The 18,852-nt window shown below is 43.4% G+C and overlaps 1 long non-coding RNA gene across 2 annotated transcripts; it reads left to right on the top strand.

The window, feature by feature from the left end:
• Window positions 1-692: 692 nt before the first annotated feature.
• Window positions 693-18,626, top strand: LOC128316501 (uncharacterized). 2 transcript variants are annotated; one of them, XR_008300521.1, is made up of 3 exons: window positions 693-1,992; window positions 15,925-16,016; window positions 16,374-18,626. It is a non-coding gene; the product is annotated as an uncharacterized LOC128316501 (long non-coding RNA). The 2 variants fall into 2 exon arrangements; XR_008300520.1 differs by lacking the exon at window positions 693-1,992 and having other exon boundaries at window positions 11,348-16,016.
• The last annotated feature ends 226 nt before the right edge of the window (window positions 18,627-18,852 follow it).

Raw genomic sequence — 18,852 nt, 5'->3', positions numbered from 1 at the left:
CCTACATTGGATCCAAATGACTTCAGATTTCTTTAAACAAGATTATCACTAATTGACATTAGGCAGCTCTTAACCTTTTATAAAAGTTTCACAAATAGGTCATTTACTCCTTAGTTCAGTGTGGGATGGGCTAGGGAGTACTGTTAAATCTTCTGGTCATCTTATCCTTGCTTCCTCCCATCCATCCAGTGCTTTAGCAAATGCTGAATAGTGTGTGAAGGTCAGCTCGGAGAGGAGAGGACTTGGGTGCCTGGGGCCTGGCCCATGCCTCTAAGAAGCTCCCTTTACCACCAGAGAGTCTCCTATCTGCAAACAGTTTTGATGTTGACCCTCTTGAGAGGCAGTGAAATGCAGCAGATAGGATTCAGAGATTTGAGGGGAAACCTGGCTCTGCTAACTTTTGTCTGTGTGACCTGGGGCAACTTTTTAAATCTCCCTGAGCCTCAGTTTCCTCATTTGTAATGGAGTCTAATAACACTATCCACTTTTTAGGGTTGTTGGGAGGGTTGAGTAAGAACCTGTATGTACATATGTAGGTACAGTATATAGCACATAGTAAGTGCTCAGTAAATATTTGTCTTTTAAAAAGTTATCTCTAATAGAAGTTCAAAAAAACCTTTTGGGAGCCAAGCAAGGGGAGCATTGAACACCTTCTGGGAAGCAGGGTGGGGGTGGGGGGTGCCAGGGGTATGACTAACTCTACCTGGAAGTAAAAACCTTTGAACTGGCTCTTTTCCGTCTGTGAGTAAATTTCCAGCGTGGGGAGGTTATACCGATGTTTTCTGGGGACCTTACTTTGCAGTTGTACATTCCAAGGGCCTAGGAAAGCCTTTCCTTTCCGTTTCGGGGAAAGGAGAAGCAAAGAGCACCCATGGAAGCAGTTACTAACTGTGTGACCTTGGGTAAGTCACCCTAGCCTCCTCACAGATAAAATTCCGTCATCAGTAATATGGGGATCATACTACTGGCTGCCTGACATGCTTGCTATGCGATCAGGAAAGACTATGCATGTGAAATGTTTAACAGAGTGCACAGTTAAGTGCCCATTAAAAATTAGCTAATAATGTTATCCTTAGCTGAGTGAGACACAAGATGGCTTTGTGCATTTACATTGTGGAGAAGGGTACCAGGAGAGAAATTTCTGGGTCTCCTGCCTGCCAGGTCAGCAGCATTCCATTCAAGCGTCAGTTTACATTTGAAAGCATCGTTTGTTCCCAACGACCAGCAAATCCAGGCCTCCTGTACCTACAGCAAGAAAAAGAACTTTCTGCTTGATGTGTCATTGTTTTTCCGAGTCTTTTTTTTTTTTTCCTTTTCTTGTCTTTTTTCTTTCTTTTCTTTCTTTCTTTTAAAACAAATGCCTGCACACGTTATTTATTTATTTTTGGTTAACGTTAAATTGAGGTTTTGACCGAAACTCAGCCTGCACATACTTGAAAAGCCATCAGGCTTGTTGGGCCGCGGATAAAGGTCTTGGGATTTCCCCGCGGGGCTGTGGAGAGTACAGACAGGAAGCCCGGGACCCAGCGCCTGACCAGAACTTCCTCGGGGGAGGCTGGAACAGAGCACGGCATCCTGCTCAGAAGTCTCCAGAGCGCGCAGGTCCGAGCACTGGTCTGCTCCCAGGGGCGCGCTGGAAGAGGGACCCCGGCCCCAACCCATGGGTCCAGACCCAGCCAACAGCAGGAGGGAGGCTGAGGCCTCCCCCGCTGAGAGAAGCTGACACTGTCAGGCTGGAACCTTCCATTCCGGCCCAACCTCTTCCCCCCGCCCCACCCCTCTCTGCGCTGAGGAGGGAATTGAGAAGGGACTTTCCAGAGAGCGTTTGCGTGCAGGGTGTGGAAATGGAATAAAAGCATATGCAAATAGGCCTTTGCGTGCCTTCCTCTACCCCAGTGAGCAAGAGCCTTTCTCCAGAAAGATGCTCTAGCTCCAAGACACTTGACAGCCCTCTTCCCTCCCTGGACGGCGGCGGCAGGGCCGAGCGGAGTGGTAAAGCCTGGGCAGGAAGCCATGCCAAAGGGGAGGGCTGGATGGACAGGAGGAAGTAGCAAAATGAGGAGGGGGAGAACGGGCCGCTGAACTGGAAAAGATGAAGTAAAATGAAATTTTAGGAGCTCTCTGTGGGTATGAGCTGGGAAAAATAATCATTGCGAGCTGATTTATTATGTATTTATCTTCTGAGAGGCAGCAGTCTTTGGACAGTGGATTATTGCGGAGTAAATGGCACATTAAAGATATAATCAAGATGTTTAAGGCATACTGAATGACATTAGAGTTAAAATAGGTGAGACTCTTGTCATGGTCTATAAATATAAAAATGTCAGTGGCTTGGAGACATTTCCACTGCTTTAGTTAAGATGTGGCTCCATTTTCAGAAGGAAAATCTAACCTTTTGTTATTTTCAGGGTGGGGTAGGGTGGGCTTGGGAAGTGGCATAGTACCTATACGGATCATAAAATAATATGCTTTAAACCCTGGAGTTGTAGACTGTGGCCTCCGTTTAGCAAGTCATAAACTTTCTTGCAGTGACAATAGCATGTAAATATTGCACAGTACGTCTGATGTAATTTGGGGGCTTAGAGAATGGGGTGTTATGGGGATTATGGCTGCTGTATTTTGTTTATTGTTCCCTATTCCTGATTCAGATTCAATCTTTGATACAAGAGGTTTTTTTTTAAGTTTTTTTTTTTTTTTTTTTTTTTTACATACTGAAGTTGACTTGTATATTAATTGGGCAAGTAGTGCAGCTTTTCTTTCTTGAAAGGTTAATTATTGTGTTATTGTATTTTCTTGTCATCTGGGACCTTCACAGTCAGTGCCCTTTATTTCATTTGCTTGCTTGGGCTCGCCCTTGGTTTTGCCCCAACCTTTCGATTTCAGTGCTGTGCTGACATTGCCCCCAAGTTTGTTAAGTCTGGGTTTTTGAACAGAACGAATTTCTCTTCAATTGTTTTTAATAAAAACCACCTTGCTGTCCTTATGCATTGTACTTCTCAGAACAGATAAGCAGTTCTACAAGAAAGTCTTTATGGTTGGAGCTCACGGAGGAAGAAGAAGGTGGAAACCTTGACTTTGGGGTTCTCTTGAACTGTTTGGAATTGCTTGGATTGCTAGGGCATGGGGTAGGTGGTGGTGGAGGCTTCTTTTAGGATTCTGCCAGGCCTGGGTATGCAGTGGAGGTGCAGTGCTGGCTGAAAGGCCAGTGACTTGGTCATCCTGTCTCTGAATTCCTGTCATCACACTTTTTCCAAGGGCCCTGTGGAAATTCATTGGAGTCTCATCTTTTCAGTGTAGGCCTTTGGGTTAAATCTGTAGCAAATATTTATTTCCTTTGGCTGTCAGCAATTTACAGTCTTGGGCGTGGTCCCTAAAAGCCAGCTTTTGGACATTTTTTGGGATTCAAATGGTGATTCTTCCCACTGGTGGTTCTAGATTGTGGCAAAATGTCCTTAGTTTGGTTCTGGCCTCGTTCTTAATAATAATAATCATAATAATAGCAACAACAACAAATGAAAAGATTTTAACAATAATGAAGTATTTGTATGATTTACAGTTTGCAAAGCATTTTTCATAGGTCATGTAATTCTTCCGTAAAATTTGTAAGGTTAGTAGAGACAAGTAGAATTAGCACATAATGGGAGTTTATTAAATATTTGTTGAGCGAATAAATTACACCCATTTTACTGTTAAGGAAATTGAGACCTAAAGAGGTCAAGTGGCCCACTCAAGGCCCCACCGCCCAGGAGGGACTCAAACTCATATTTTCTGACTTTTTCCACTATAGACCACCTCTGATAATAGTGTTTAACATGCTATTTGTTGTCCTTTCTCTAGGAAAGTATCTGTGATTCCCTAAAAAAAGATTCTGGGGACATGCAGACAGATGGTTATACTATCGAAGGGGCAACAGAGAGCCTTGCCTACCCCTCTGTATAGATTTTTCTTAGGTTTCTTACTCTGCCAGAAATTTATGTCCTTAAGGACATGAATATTTGGATACATTACTTATTAGGGATAAAAACACAAGATCATGATGAAAAAATGACTGTCTTGGATTTTAATATTTCTTAGAGGTTTGGGCGTTAAATCGCATAGATGTCAGGGGAAGGTAATACCAGAGCGTCAGGTGTGGCGCTGAAGAATTTCTCTAGCTTCGTCTCTCACGGTACTGGGGAGAGTCATGCATGCCACCATTTTGGGAGGGGACCTGGTGTGCAGGGATCACAGTTGTCTGGCCTGTAGCACCTGCTCTCACTCTGCTGGAGGAAATGTCACCCCGATCAGCTCAGATATTAAAATAATAAGATAAGAGCCCCTTGTTCTACCAGGGCTGACGCTTAGCCTATAGGGTTGCAGCCATGCACTAACAACATTCCATCTGCATGCCAGGGACTTCCTTCAACCTCGTGACACCAGGAGCAGAGAGAAGGAAGGAGAATTTCCCTCCTAAATCTCAAGCTAATCAGAGAGGAATGCCAGTGGGTATCTGCCCAAGGGCCTTTCCCTTTGACTTCTGTAATTGGAGATTTGAAGCTTTAGCTATGAAATTTCTCCCAGAGGAAAGCTGCAAAAACCATTTTGATTACTTCTTCACTGAATCGATACTCCTTCCTTCTTCAACAGGCAATTGTATCACTGCCTAGGTGGTCTCGGACTTGTCAGTCTGTTTCTTAATGGGTTTTGTGCCTTGTTTTAGAAGGCCCTTCCAAAGGGAAGGTTATAAAGAGTTATTCTTACCTTTACTTAGGAAACTTTATGGTTTTAGTTGCTATCCATTGTTTATTTGCAGTTAGCTCTTTTACCCATCTGAAGTGTATTTTTGATACGATGTGAGACAGATCTGATGTTAATTTTTTCCTTTGTGGATGTCAGTTTTTCCCTCTGCTTTTTTTTTTTTTTAATAACTTTTTAACTTCAGGATAGTTTTAGAATTGTAGAGAAGTTGCATAGGTAGTACAGACAGTTCCTATATATCCCTTCAGCTGGTTTTTGATTTGAAAGCATATTTTTGCCTGGTCCTAATTTCTTGCATAGACAGATGTCTTTCTAGAATCTCACTTTTATTTTGTTGATGGTTTTGCTATTTCTGTCCCAGTGTCATATGTTTAATTAATATTATTTCTGGAGAGTTCATAGCTTTTGGTAGGAAACCTGAGATCTCACGGGGCATTTAAGGGGTCACATCCAGACTTCAGGCTGGTTAAAGCATTAGTAACCCTGTTTGTGGATGTTGTTGCTGCTGAGGTGACTGGCCAGGAAGGAACATGTGCATTTCTCTAGTACATAAGGAAGGAGGTCATCATTAGCGACCTGCCCCTTATACAGCACACCCTATTCTCTGAGCACAAGCCTTAGACACAGTGGCAAGGATGAGACTCTGGAGTAGAGTTTCTCCTCAGTACTGTTGATATTTTGGGACTGATCATTCTTGGCTGTGGGGACTGTCCTGTGCATTATGCAATCAATGTTTAGCAGGATCTCTGGCCTCCACCCACTACCAGATGTCATTAGCACCCTTTACTACTCAAGATAATCAAAATTTTCTGCAGACCTTGCAAGTGTGCTTAGGTGTCTACCCCCTCCTCCCCCTCAGCAATTAAGAAGCACTGCTCTGAAGTCAAACTGCATGAGGGTTGGCTGTGGTTCTGCTGCTTAGTAGCTATGTGCATGCATTTCCTCCCATGTAGAATGCAAATAATTAATCTGCCTGTCTCCCAGGATGGTCCTGAGGGCCAAAGGAACAAATACACATGAAGCACTCAAAACAGACCCTGGTAGAACAGACCCTAGCTCAATGGTAGCTATTACTATTATTTAAAAAATCTGTTATGTTTCTTCTCATTCCTAATAACTGCACAGACTTCCCATTTTTCTCCTACCTCCATATCTTCCCCACCATGGAGCAACTGTATTTAAATCAACAGTATTTGCCAAAAAATTACACGTCTTCGTTAATGAAATGGAACTCTATTTTCAGGGCTCTATAACTGCTAATTAATCAGCTCCCATGATAAACTCAATCTGAGCTGCGTGTGAATTTTATTTGCATCTACTGAAGAGCAATTCCAGTTAGTTAACAGGCTTTTAAATGCCAATCCAGCTCTGTGAGCAGCAGAAAAGCCCAGAAATGATTTTCTAAGCAAGGTGGTAATGACAGTGGGAAGAGAGAAATCTGGGAAAGGAGAAGACTGATGATTTACATGACTTATTTACTTGATGGCATTGGGGACACTGTGTTCATTTTCTGTTGAAATGCACCATCACCCTAAGATGCAGAGGGGAGTGGATGGAAGACAATTCAGGTTACTTAGTACCCCCCCCCCTTCCTTTTTTTCATAGCAGCTTTCGTAAAACCATAATGTTTGCTATTAAGCTTGCCGGAGAGCCTGTCTTGTGGGGATGATTATTTTAGTGTTTAAGAAAATCTGGGTGACATGGGGCATGTGGACTGTCTCTGCCTTTGTCCAGAGGGCTCACTTCCTCCTGTGAAAGCAGGACTTGGTTTGCAGAGGAGAGAGGAATGCCCTGGCCTGGGCCAGAGGGTCAGTAGGCCAGGCAAGGCTATTAGTTTGATGACCTTGGTGAGGTTTGGTTAATTTACTTAGCCAGTGCAGCTGGGTAGTTGGCAGCCTTTGGTTCTGGAACTGAAATAATTAAGCCAAAATTCCAGTTCTTTAACTTGCTGACTGCATGGCCTTGGGCAAATCACATAACCTTTTCTCCTCGAAAAGTGAAGTCGATCATAATACCTACCTCTTAGCTTTGTCGTGAATTTTAAAGGAGATGATTCATTTAGCCCAGTGGCTGGCACATAAGTACTTATACATCTTAGTTATTATGATAATTGTTATGATTATTATTTATTTGAGTGTCCTTCATGAGCTGGGCACTGTGCAAGGGATGGGGCACTCATCCAGGTCAGATAAGACATTTTTGTGCCTCTGAAAGGGAAATAAAGCCTGCGAATTAGAGTGTCTGGATAGGTGAACCTTGAAAGTTGTGTAAGTCGGAGGGAGTCAGAGAAATCCCCAGTGATGGTACCTTAGTAACCACAAGGGCATGGACCCTAGACATGGGCAGAGCCTGTACACAGGGGGACAGACATTCAAGGCCACTGACGCAGGTGTGTGATGCTTTGAATGATTTTTCCCCGAAATAGGAAACAATTACCAAATTTGAAGTGGATAGGCTGGAAGACCAGAGAGAAAAGAATTGTCCATTTTTGCTGAGTGAATCCAGCCATCAGACATTTTCTGCAGACTTTAAGCATAGTTTGCATTAGGCTAGGCTCTGTCTGCTTCCTGGCTGACTGGGCCCCAGAGCCTAGAGGTACTGAGTACCTGGAGGCTGCAATCATTTGTTTGGGGAGTTGTGTTCTGTTAAGTCTCTTTTCTCATTACAAGAAAGCACCTCATGGTTATAAGGGGATTTTGTTTTACACAAAGGACTGGAGAAGTTCAACACTGGAGGAGAATGCTGCAGTTTCTTACTGGCAAAGATTTGTTGACCCTGTTTCTTTAGTGTCACCATGTCTGCTCCAGCTTTCCTCCTAAGGCTATAAGCAGAGATCTAAATGAGATAATTATGCAGACTATTTAAAAACTTTTTAAAAATAAAGTGCTATGTAAGGAACTTTTTTTTTTTTTTTATAATGAGCATATAAAGCACTTTGGATGCATTTCCTTTACACCTTTTGGGAGTGAACTGGAAGACAAGGATTAATTTAGCTTTGAAAAGATTTTAGCTCTGTAAAGTTATAACAGATTAGTAGATTTCCAAAAAGCCTTACATACTGAAAATGCATTCCTTTCTTCTAATCCTATATAGCAAAAGCAGAATTTCACAGTAGTAATTTTGTTCGGTGAGATTATATTTGCAACAACTTTTGGGTTAGTTTTTATTTTTCCCTCAAATGGTGGGAAAAATACATCAGAGAGAAGGGGACGGATTCTTGGAAATAGAAGTGAATAACTTTACTATCATAGTGTACCAAGACCAAATCAGGTGAGGGATTTCTTTTCATAGGATCAATTATACATTTGCTCCGTAGAGTTACATAATAGAATTCTGTCTTAAAAATGAATTTAACTTTTTATTGATTTAATACAGCTTTAGTTTTCCTGGGCTCTACACTGGGGAAATGCTAATAATGGTGAGAACAGTAGTGTTGATAAATGTAAATGGTCAGTGGTTAAAAATCCTTTCTTTGTATTTTGTGTGTATGTGTGTGTGTCCATGTTTTCTGACCACAAATCTCATGAAGTTGACAAAATGGCTCATAGCGCAGAGTACATTCTGGTAAATAGGAGGCAATTCCTTTTCTGAGTTGCTCCATCCTGCTCTCCATTCTGGCTGAGAGATGATTCTGGCTGTGCAGTTTAAGTTCGTTTTGACCTGGCTATGTCGGCAGCCCAGGAGCGAACTACTGCCTTGTTGGAGATGCAGACGTTGAGGAACCTGAGGTTGGAGGGTCTGCATGCCTCGGTACAGGCAGAGCTTCTGATGTCCCCTGTCCTCGCAATGTAGTAACTGTTCAGAGAGCCTGTAGGCAGGTCGTCTGACTGTTATGGTGAGCTATGGAACAAGAATGTGTCAGTTGGGCAGAGGGTGGGAGAGTGGGAACAAGAGATGATCTTTCCATGGGCAGAGAGGAGTTGTTAATTATAAGAAAAGCCTAGAGTTTATTACAAAATAATTACTCAAGACACGTTTTCTAATCATCTACCATGTACAAGGCACTGCTGTTATGGGGTGGAGGTAAAGAGGCTGAAAACATCATACCTGCCTTTGAGGATTTCACAGTCGTACAGGACTTGCACTGATAGAGTCAAGACTTTGTGGGATCAAGTGTTGACTTGTGTGATTAGGTAATGGATACACAGGACTATTTCTTTTTTTAAACTTTTTTTTTAACGTTTATTTATTTTTGAGACAGAGAGAGACAGAGCATGAACGGGGGAGGGTCAGAGAGAGGGAGACACAGAATCCGAAACAGGCTCCAGGCTCTGAGCTGTCAGCACAGAGCCTGACGCGGGGCTCGAACTCACAGACTGCGAGATCATGACCTGAGCTGAAGTCGGCCGCTTAACCGACTGAGCCACCCAGGCACCCCAACACAAGACTTTTTCTTGTCCCCATCCCAATTTTTGCCAAATGCATCCAGAATATTTAAAAAGTGCAATGGAGATCACATTATTTCCCTGTTTCCTCTGTCTTCTATCAGGGTCAACTCCAAATTCCTGAGTAAGGCTGATGGGAACTGGCCCTTGGCTGTTTGGGCCTCCCTTACTTCCACGCTATCCCTGGTCTCATTACTGGCCCCAGCAGAGGGACCTCTGCCAGTCCCCACTTGTGCCTGGTCACATCCTATCTCAGAGTATTTGAACATTCTGTTCCCTCTGCCTGTATGCTCTTTGCCTGTTCTTCACCAGACCACAGACTGTTTATCCTTCAGGATTCCTTCCTCTTGTTTTTAAAATTATTTTTAAAATACATAGATTTTTAGTTTATTTATTTTTGAGAGAGAGAGAGAATAAGGGCAGAGGATAGGCAGAGAGAGAGAGAGAGAGAGAGAGAGAGAGAGAGAGAGCGTGCACCCCATATGGGGCTCTAGCTCATGAACCATGAGATAATGACCTGAGCTGAAATCAAGAGTTGGGTGCTTAAGGGGCACCTGAGTGGCTTAGTTAAGTGTCCAACGTCAGCTCAGGTCATGATCTTACAGCTCGCGAGTTCAAGCCCCATATTGGGCTCTGTGCTGACAGCTCAGAGCCTGGAGCCTGCTTCAGATTCTGTGTCTCCCCCTCTCTCTTGCCCCTTCTCTGCTCACAGTCTGTGTCTCTCTCTCAAAAATAAATAAACATTAAAAAAAATTTTTTTTTAAAGGGAGTTGGGCGCTTAACCAACTGAGCCACCCAGGCACCTTCCGCTTTTTTTTTTTTTTTTTAAGATTTTATTTTTTTAAGTAATCTCTAAACCAAATGTGGGGCTTGAACTCACAACTCCGAGATCAAGACCTCTACAGACTGAGCCAGGCAGGTGTCCCCAGGATTCCTTAAATGTCACTTCTTTCTATCCACCAGGTACTTCATAGGATTTTGTGCTTTTCCATTGGTTGGCACAGATCACATTTGAGCTCACTTGTTTTGTATGATTGTTTCTGAGATTTTAGTCTCTCCTGTTATTTGGTGATCTCCATGGGGTCAGAGGCAAGAGCCGTGTTCCTCTTGCTCCCTGCTCTACCTTCAGCATTTGTCCCAGGGCCTGACATGGAACAGGTGCTCCATAAATGACTGAGAATGAGTAAATTAACAGATGAATGAATGAATGAATGAATGAATGAATGAATGAATGAGTGGTTGGATGTTGTGGAAGGAGAGAGCCCAGTGGATGCAGTTGTCCTTTCAAAGCAAATTGTCTCTCCTACTAGGCATTTGGTATGTTGTACTAAACGTCCTGCTTGTCTACCCTCATGTACCCATAAGCTCCTAAAGGGCATAATCATCTTATCCCCAGGGTGTAGCTCACACAAAAGCTCTGTGATGGCTTCTGGGATGGAGAATGCATTGGGCATGAATGGAGGGGGACTTCTCTGGGTTTTAAAGCATGCTTGGGGATGAGAGGAAGGTGAGGAAAAGTGAATGTAAGCATCTGAAATAGCCGTAAGAGTCAGGATGCAAACATGATTAGGGTTAAAAAAACCAAGCTGAAAACCTGAATTAGAAAAATCTTGGGTAGCCACCAGACACAGCTTGACAGGATGTACTCATACTATAGATTAGAGGGTTGGGGTGGGGTGGGGGGCCCGCTTGGAATTTCCCCAGCTGCACTTAATACCTTGTATGATGTCTGTATTTCAGCTTGCTGTTCATCTCATGAGCTTTAGCCATTTAACAAATATTTATCAAGCACCTGTTCCATGCATTCCCAGTGGGGGGCACATGCTCCTGGAGTGCGGAAATTGGCTCTTGGGGGTTGAAAAAAATCTTAGTGTTTTTTTGTATGAAGCACAGCTATACAAATGGCACATAAACAGCATACAGTATATCTGTGATAGTAAAATTTCATAGTGAGGGTGATTAGAAAAATCATTAGGTGATTAGGAAAAAAAGGCTCATTCGGGGGATGATAATGAAAAGAAAGTTCTCAGATTGCAAACTGACTGACTCTATACCAGGCATGATTCTGGTCAAAGGGCATAACCTTATGGACTTTTTTTTTTTTTAAGTTTATTAATTTTGAGAGAAAGGGGTGGGAGAGAGGGAGGGAGGGAGGGAAAGAGAGAGAGGGAGGGAGGGAGAGAGAGAGACAGAGAGACAGAGAGAAAGAGAGAGAAAGAAGAGAGAGAGAAAGAAGGAGAGAGAGAGAGAGAGAGAGAGAGAGAGAGAGAGAGAGAGAGAGACAGGGACTCCCAAGCAGGCTTTGCACTGATAGTGCAGAGGCCAGTGTGGGGCTCAGACTCACAAACTGTGAGATCATGACCTGAGCTGAAATCAAGAGTGGGATGCTCAACCAACTGAGCCACCCAGTCTCCCCCTTGGAGTTTTCATTCTTATGAGGCAGGCAATAAACAAGTAAGTAACCATAACTATCACAGAATAAGACATTTTATGAAGAAGGAAAGCAGGGTGAGGACATGGAGCACACAGGGGCATGTTTGTGGTTATTTTGGCTCCAGGGTCAGGTGATCCTGATGAGGTGACCCTTGAGTCTGGCAGAAGTGAGAGGTGAACATGGCAAATATTTGGATGAAGAGCATTCCAGGAAAAGGAAGTAGCCTAGGGGAATCAAAACAGCAAGGAAGCCAGTTGGGTGGGAGTGGATGAGTGAGGGAAGGATGGTAGAGAATGATCCTGGAGACGGGATGGGGCCTGACCACACAAGCCCTGCGGGTCATACTAAGGGGTCTGGATTTTGCACTGGATGTGAAGGAAGCTGTTGGAGAGCTTTCTTCAGGGAAGTGGCATGATCTGATTTACCTCCTGATCAGATCCCTCTGGCTGCTGTTTGAGGGTGGACTGTAGAGGCAAGAGTGGAAGGGGGTAGCGAGGAGGTGGCTGCTGGGGTCTAGGGGGCAGGTGATGGTGGCAGGGTTGCAGGTTAGGTTTCCTGTGCTATGAAGGAAGAGTTCTCAGGACTTGCAGAGGGTTGAATGGAGGATGTGAAAGAAATGAGTCAAATATGCCACAGTTTTAGCCTAGTCCTCTGGATTCCATTTACTGAGCCGAGGTGGACTGTGGGAGGAGGGTTATCTTCCCAGGGGCCAGTCTTAGAGTGAGGTCTTCCTTCCACCAGCTGCTGGCCCCTTTTTTACGAGGCCAGCCTGAGTATGTGTTATATGTTGCCTCCTACGGTTACTTATTTTTCATCGCTATAGCATGCCACCTTATTTTTCTTTACGGAAGAATTTTTTTTTTTTTTTAACTTCTCCAAGAGGCAGGTATGGGGCAGAATGGTTAGAAATGTGTGCTAGGGTGAGGTTTTAACCATTTACCTTCTACTCCTCCTTCTTCCTGTTTTCTTCCTCCACTTCCTCCTTAATTTTTTTTCCCCTTGTCAAGTAGAGATGGCAACAGTATCTGCTCCTGTGGCTTGTGAGAGTAAAGTGAGATTTGCACGTGAGGTGGTTTGTTTGGGTCTGGCGAATGTTGGCTCTTGGCAGTTACTATGTTGTGTGGCTCCCTATTTCCCATTATATTTTTGTGTTGCTGGCTCTCCTATCTCAGGGTCATCTATGTTGGATCACTTTAGAGTGAGGGTATCACTTTTCCCCCTTCCATGTCTTGGTTTTCCTTCACATAAAAGGGGGAAGCAAGACTTTCTTAATAAATGAAACAGTGGAGGCCCTCCAGTGCTGGATTTACATTGTGCATTACATTGTATTCTAAGTATAAAAGCCTACATTGAGTTGAGGGTGCTGGAGAAGCCATTACATGCCCCACAGGGAAGTGAGCGCCCCGTGGATCATTCTGAGTAGGTGCTGCATGAGCCATGCAAGATGTGTATATAGTAATCACCAAATTGTGTGGATCCAACCAGAATAAAAAATGCCTGGAGCTTTGGCTTAGGGCCATGGATGAACAGAGCCTTCAGCCTGGCATAGAACAGGAGTGAAAGGCATGGGTGTAGGACAGTGATAGATAGAACCAAATGTAAGTATAAGCAGAGATGAAAATTTGTGGCTGCCTCTTTCCCTCTCTGTATTTGTGACAGACTTTATTAATCCATCACATCATTCATTCCTGATTCTGATATAAAATTACCATTTATTGAGTGTTGACTCAATAAACATACCAGGCACAATGTTCTAGAAACATTACCTGGCTGAATCCCAACAACTCAGTGACATAGATCTATTATTATCCTTAAAGTACAGGTGAGAAAAGTGAGTCTCAGAGAGGTCAGTAACTTGTCCAGGATCACACAGCTGGCTGATGGCAGAGCTGGGAGTAGAACTTTGGCAGCCAAACTCAAAAGCCTGCTCTCTAATCATTTTGTGTTACTGCCTCTAGATATGCGCAGATGCTACCTCAGAATCTGCTTCATTAAGATTTTGAGATTCGGGTTCATATTACAGTTAACATTCATTCGTTCATTCATTCGTTCACTAATTAAACAATACTTTGGTGCATCTACCATATGCCAGGCACAGTGTTAAGTGCTAAGGATTCAATAGTGAATAAGACATAATTCCTGCTCAGGGCTCTACTGAGTGGAAGGATAACTTCTTGTTTAGGACCGTCAGTGGGTAGGAAGACTCAGAATTTATGTAATGTGGGACTTAGTGCCTGCCCCCTTCCTTGCATTGAACCAGAAAGTTTCCCAATTGATGATGGAAATGAGCAACAACCTGGAAAATGAACTATGATGCCCCAGGATGCACCCTGAATCAAAATTGGGCCAGTCACCACCTTTTTCTGACTTGATTGATTAAGCTGTGCGATCTTGGGCCTCAATTATAACTCCTGGTCAAGCAATGCTTTCTCATGCGTGGTTCACTTTGCTCCTGCTAGCACCTGATTGGAAAGAGGAGGTCTGTGATGTGTAGAGAGGTTACGTGACTTGCCTAATTTTTACAGTGGTAGGAGACAAGCTGGGACTAGAACCCAGTTCCAACTTCTAGTTCCTTGTTTTTCTTACTCATCATGCTGACATCTTAATGTCTTTAGGCTTTCAGTTTCCCCATCTATAAAATAAGGACATTAAACCACATGATCTCTAAAACTAACTTCCTCCTTCCCTTCCTTTCTTCCTGCCTTCTTGTCTTCCTGTCTTAACTCTGGAGTACCTACAGAGTCTATACAGCTAAATTTGGAAATAATGTTATGGAAAATACACACACACACACACACACACACACACACACACACACACCCATCAAGAAAGCTAAAACACAACCCACAGAATGGGAAAAAATATTTGCAAATCATATTTATATGGATTGTATCCAGAACATATAAGGAACTGTTACAAAAGACAACCCACTTAAGAAATTAGCAAAGGATCTGAATAGACATTTTTTCAAAGAAGATATACAAATGGCCAGTAAGCACATGAAAGGATACTCAATATCACTAACCATCAGGGGGATGCAAATCAAAACCACAGTGAGATACCACTTCACACCCAGTAGGATGGCTATGATCAAAAGAAAGAGAATAACAAGTATTGGTGGAGAAATTGAAACCCTCATATACTTCTAGTAGAGTTGTAAAATAGTACAGTCACTTTGGAAAACAGTCTGGCAGTTCGTCAAAAGGTCAACTGTAGAGTTACTATATGATACAGCAATTCTACTCGTAGGTATATACCCAAGAGACACGAAAGCATGTCTACACAGAAGACTGTACACGAGTGTTCACAGAAGCCTTATGCATAATAAGCAAAAAATGGCAACAACCCAAATGCCCATCAACTGATGGATGGATAAACAAAATGTGGTATGTCCATACAACGGAATGGAATGTTATGCATCCATAAAAGTAATGAAGTACTCCTACATGCTAAAACATAGATAAACTTTGAAAACATCATGCTAAGTAAAAGAAGTCAACCACAAAAGGTCATGTATTGTATGGTTTCACTGACATAAAATGCATAGAATGAGCAAATCTTTAGAAACAGAAAATAGATTCGTGATTGCCTAGGGCTGAGGAAAATGGGGAGTGACCGCTAATAGGTACTGGGGTTATTTTAGGGATGGCGAAAGTGTTGTAAAGTTGATTATGTTGATGGTTGCACTGTCTGTGAATATACTAAAAACCACTGTATTGTACAAGTGAATAACATGGAAAATGAATTATATCTCAATCCTATTATATATATGTTATTTTTTTATTTATTATTTTTTTGAGAGGGAGAAAGAACTGGGGAGGGGCAGAGGGAGAGGGAGAGAGAGAATCCCAAGCAAGCTCCGTGCTCAGTGGGGAGCCCATCACAGTGTTTGGGGCTTGATTTCACGACCGTGAGAGCATGGCCTGAGCCAAAATCAAGAGTCAGATGCTGAACTGCCTGAGCCACCCAGGCACCCCCTATTATATACATTTTAAAAACCCTAGCATGGTCTTTGCCCTTGTGGAAAACACAGTCTTGCTGGGAAGATAAATACTAATCAAATAATTATCCAGAGAGATTTATAGTTACAAAGTATGGTAAGTGCTATGAAGGGAAAGAAGTGGATATTATAAAAGAGAATAGCAGGAGGCTAATGGGGGTTAGAGAAAAGGTATTAGAAAAACTCTAACATTCAGGTGCTCCAGCAGAGAGCCCCAAATAACACTGGCTTAGATGAGGCAGATGTTTAATCCTCGCTGGTGCAGTATGGTAGCTGTAAGCAGTCTAGGGGTCATATGGAAGCCCTACAATTTCTACTAACATGTGGCTCTTTCCCTCCTTTGGAGGGGCTTCCTACTATGTCTACAGTCCAAGCAATGAGAAGGAGGGAAGAGGCACCGGAAGGTTCATCACTTCTGCTCAGAGCCAGAACTCAGTCACACGAGGCCGGGATGTCCCAGGTGTTCATGTGTGCAGATTAAATTCTGGGGTTCTTTTACTCTGAACGGGGGGCGGGGGGGTGGTGGGAAACAGAGGTTGGGTGAGTAGCTAGCAGTCTCTGCCATGGGTGGCCTCTCTGAGGAGGTGACATGGAAGGTGAGAACCTAAGGATGAGTTGGTGTTAAAGAGAGGGAGGAGTTTTCCAGGCAAGAGGGATGACATGTCTCAGGGACACGAGGCAGGCGAGAGCGGCTCTTCTGTTCGATGCTGCTTAATGCTGGTAACGTCCACCTCACACAGCCCTCCTGATGCTTAGAACTTGTGAGTGCCATCACCTGATCTGGATTCACCTGCCTTTTCTCTCTCATGTCTTGCAGGGCTGGGATGAGCCAGGACCGCAAGGAGGGGGGCTTTGTGCTGACTCCCGGAAGGCTGGTTGTGTATCCTCAGCTTTGAGAACTGAATTCCATGGGTTGTGTCAGTGTCAGACCTGTGAAGTTCAGTTCTTCAGCTGGGATATCTCTGTCATCGTGGACTCGGGGATACTGCAGAGAGCAGACCCAAGGGTGGCCGAAGGATTTGGAAAACTGGAGCAGATGGGGTCTCAGACTCTGAAGGAATAGGGAGGGTGTGGTCATGGGAAAAGCAGTCATTTGATTGTGAGAAAACTTGAATTCTATGCTGAGCAGTTTTCCAAGCAGCTAACTGCTGTCTGCAAGTCATTCTTGCTACAGTTGCGGCCGCTACTACTTTACATATATTGATTACTGCTGGCAGTCCAGGTACTGTACTAAGGGCTTTACATGCTGCTATAGGAGACTCTGGGGGGAAATCACTAATGAAGCTTGGGACACCCAGAACTGACATGTAACGATATTTCCCCCTCTTCGTGGGATCAGACAGCATTAATAGAATGTGACGGTTGTTCTTTAGCATGGATTGCTGAGATAACTGGTCCCTTTTAAAGATGAGAATCATGGGTACATCCCTCTTACGGTCCCCTGTCTTTTTATTTGGATATCTACTTCCTTGCCTTCTATAAATACATTAGGATACATTGTCTTTGTGTTATAAGCAAGGAAAAATAGGTTGTAATTAGACTTTACCAGGATCCCTAGTTTCTCCCTGGGAAAAGGGATACAGAGGTTTTGAAGGCTCCCTCCATTTGCTGGCATGGTTAGCTGTATGTGGTGGGTCAAGCCCTTTCATTGTCTTCCTCTGTCACCAAGTCAGGTCTATTTTGAGGCTCACGTGTGGTATGATGATGACAATTTCCACCTTTAGGCAGAGTGCTTGGGCTGTATAAGTAATACTTGGACTTTCATCAGGTTTTAGATTGGATGGGAATACGAAGTCTCATCCCTTGGAAACTCCTTGATGCATCAGTGTCTCTTGGTGTCCTGAAAGGTCCATCTCTGTATAGTCTACAGAAGTAAAGTGTGGTCTGGCCCAGAGAGGAGAGGCAGGCACAAAGTGGGCGACCCCAGAGCATGTGCATTCTCACACTTTCTTCTCAGTGACCCTGAGGTTTATTGAGTGCCTACCATGGGTTGGCCACTGTCCTTAGGGCATAGCTTACATTCACACCAAGCCTCATCTGGAAAACAGGGACTGTTTGCAAAGGGATATTGTAACCACACTCTATGGATGTAAAGAGGTGCTTAGTTCTTGTGAAAGTGCTCTGGCATGGGTGTGGAGCCTGTGCGTCCTCTCAGGGCTGTGCCGATAGTATCAAGAGCCTCCCCCACCCATCGCACCCTGCCCACTTCCGTCCTTTGCTTACTAGACCCTTACTTAGCCAGTGACTCATTCTTGAACCAGAACATTGGTGAAGCTCAACTGAGACCAGAGATCAGCGTCTTTACACCTAGACTGTTGGAGAAAATCCAGAATTGACACCAAAAGCTCCAAATGCTCTGGGTTTCAGACCATCTGTGCTGTGAACACTCAGACCCAGAACTCTGACTTACTACAAAAGGCTCATCCTTACCACAGGTGAGTCTTCCTAGAGCAAACCTGATGATGAAATATGGAATACACACAAACACATGCACGCACACAGGCACTGAAAAATGATAGCACCGTGGATCTCTGAGTACATGTTTGCCATATACAAGACTGTTTCAGGGTGCCTGGGTGGCTCAGTCGGTTGAGCGTCTGACTCTTGATTTTGGCTCAGGTCATGATCCCAGGGTCATGGGACTGAACACCACATTGGGCTCCATGCTAAGCATGGAGCCTGCTTAAGATTCGTATTCTCTCTCTCTCTCTCTCTCTCTGTCTCTTCCTCTCTCTCTCCCCCCTTCTGCCCTTCTGCTCTCTCTCTCTCTAAAATAAAATAAAAAAATTGAAAAAATAAAAGACTGTTTTATTTCCTAAGAGGATTTGAATTAAGATTCATTAAGTGGGCGCCTGGGTGGCTCAATTAGTTAAGTGATCAACTCTTGATTTCAGCTCAAGTCATGACCTCATGGTTGTGAGACAGAGCCCTGCCTTGGGCTCTGGGCTGGATGTGGAGGCTGCGTGAGATTCTCTCTGTCTCTCCCTCTCCCTCTTTCCCCAGGCTCTCTCCCTCTCTCTCAAAAAAAAAAAAAAAAAAAAAAAAAAAAAAAAAAAAGAAAGAAAGAAAAGATTCCATTAAGTAATACATTTCCTGAGGATTTTTAAGTTTGTATTTACTTTATCATAACTTATGTAAGAAGAAAAAACAGGGTATAAAATAGATTATATGATTCTAATTTATGTAAAATTATAAATATATTTGAGAATATATGCTTTGAAAGATGTACATCAGTTTATTAACAGGGATCATCTTTAGGGTGGTGGGAATTGAGATGCATTTTCCCTTCTTTGTAT

Source organism: Acinonyx jubatus, chromosome A1, assembly GCF_027475565.1.
Source record: "Acinonyx jubatus isolate Ajub_Pintada_27869175 chromosome A1, VMU_Ajub_asm_v1.0, whole genome shotgun sequence".
NCBI lineage: Eukaryota > Metazoa > Chordata > Mammalia > Carnivora > Felidae > Acinonyx > Acinonyx jubatus.
This window is presented reverse-complemented; position numbering and strand designations above follow the sequence as displayed.